The sequence below is a fragment of the Anabrus simplex genome, chromosome 1 (genome assembly GCF_040414725.1).
Source record: "Anabrus simplex isolate iqAnaSimp1 chromosome 1, ASM4041472v1, whole genome shotgun sequence".
Lineage (NCBI taxonomy): Eukaryota > Metazoa > Arthropoda > Insecta > Orthoptera > Tettigoniidae > Anabrus > Anabrus simplex.
Genome location: NC_090265.1, coordinates 768,410,842 through 768,411,710, shown reverse-complemented (window position 1 = coordinate 768,411,710; position 869 = coordinate 768,410,842). Strand labels below are relative to the sequence as shown.

The 869-nt window shown below is 38.8% G+C and overlaps 1 non-coding gene across 1 annotated transcript; it reads left to right on the top strand.

Moving 5' to 3' along the window:
- The first annotated feature begins 585 nt into the window (after positions 1-585).
- TRNAS-CGA (transfer RNA serine (anticodon CGA)) lies at positions 586-658 on the top strand. Its single transcript has one exon. It is a non-coding gene; the product is annotated as a tRNA-Ser (tRNA).
- Positions 659-869: the final 211 nt, after the last annotated feature.

Here is an 869-nt window from a genome sequence, read left to right as displayed (position 1 = left end):
GGCCTCCGGGGGTGGCAGCTAATCACGCTAACCACTACACCACAGATTCGGACAACAGGAAAATACACTTTTTAATTTTCCGTCATCTCTGTCTGTCTGTTTATCCGTATGCATGTATGTACGCGCATTACGAGAAAATGGCTGAAGAGAATTGAATGAAAATCAGTATGTAAAGTCGGGGAATAAGCCACTACAATCGAGGCTATAAATTATTTTATTCACGCAGAGTGAAATGGCAGGTTAGGGGAATGCCTAAAATTTAATTCTGAAATATTTGTTATTAGTGGCCCTATCGAAATACTACACAACTAAAGTTATGGAGAATTAAATTTCCGATCATTTATGTCTTATACCTGTATAAGACAGGTAAGTAAGGCCTATAACAGAAATATTCATAACTTTGTATTTTTGTTGCTAAGTCTACTGTATATCAACGCCGAGCCACGAGAAAAAGGGTAGACAGAATTTAATGAAAATCGGTATATAGTGTCGGGGAATAAGAAACTTAAACGCACTCTACAGTGTGCTAGCAGCAGTGCCAGACCTGTAGCTCAGATCCTTTCCAACAGAACAAAGATGGCCTGGGCCACCATAGCTCAATTGGTAGAGCAACCGACGCGAAATCGGGAGGTTGTGGGTTCGGATCCCACTGGTGGCCGGCTGGCCATTTTTGTTTTGTACTTAACATCTCTTCAACACGTACTAAATGTACGTAACACGACCTAATACGTTGAAAGTCTATTTCGAATATACATAATTTTATTCACGCTGAATGAAATTGTAGTTTAGGGGAAGGTGCCTAAAATTTAATTTTTCAATACTTATATTAACATTCCTATCGAAAAGTACTACATAACAAAAGTTACAGA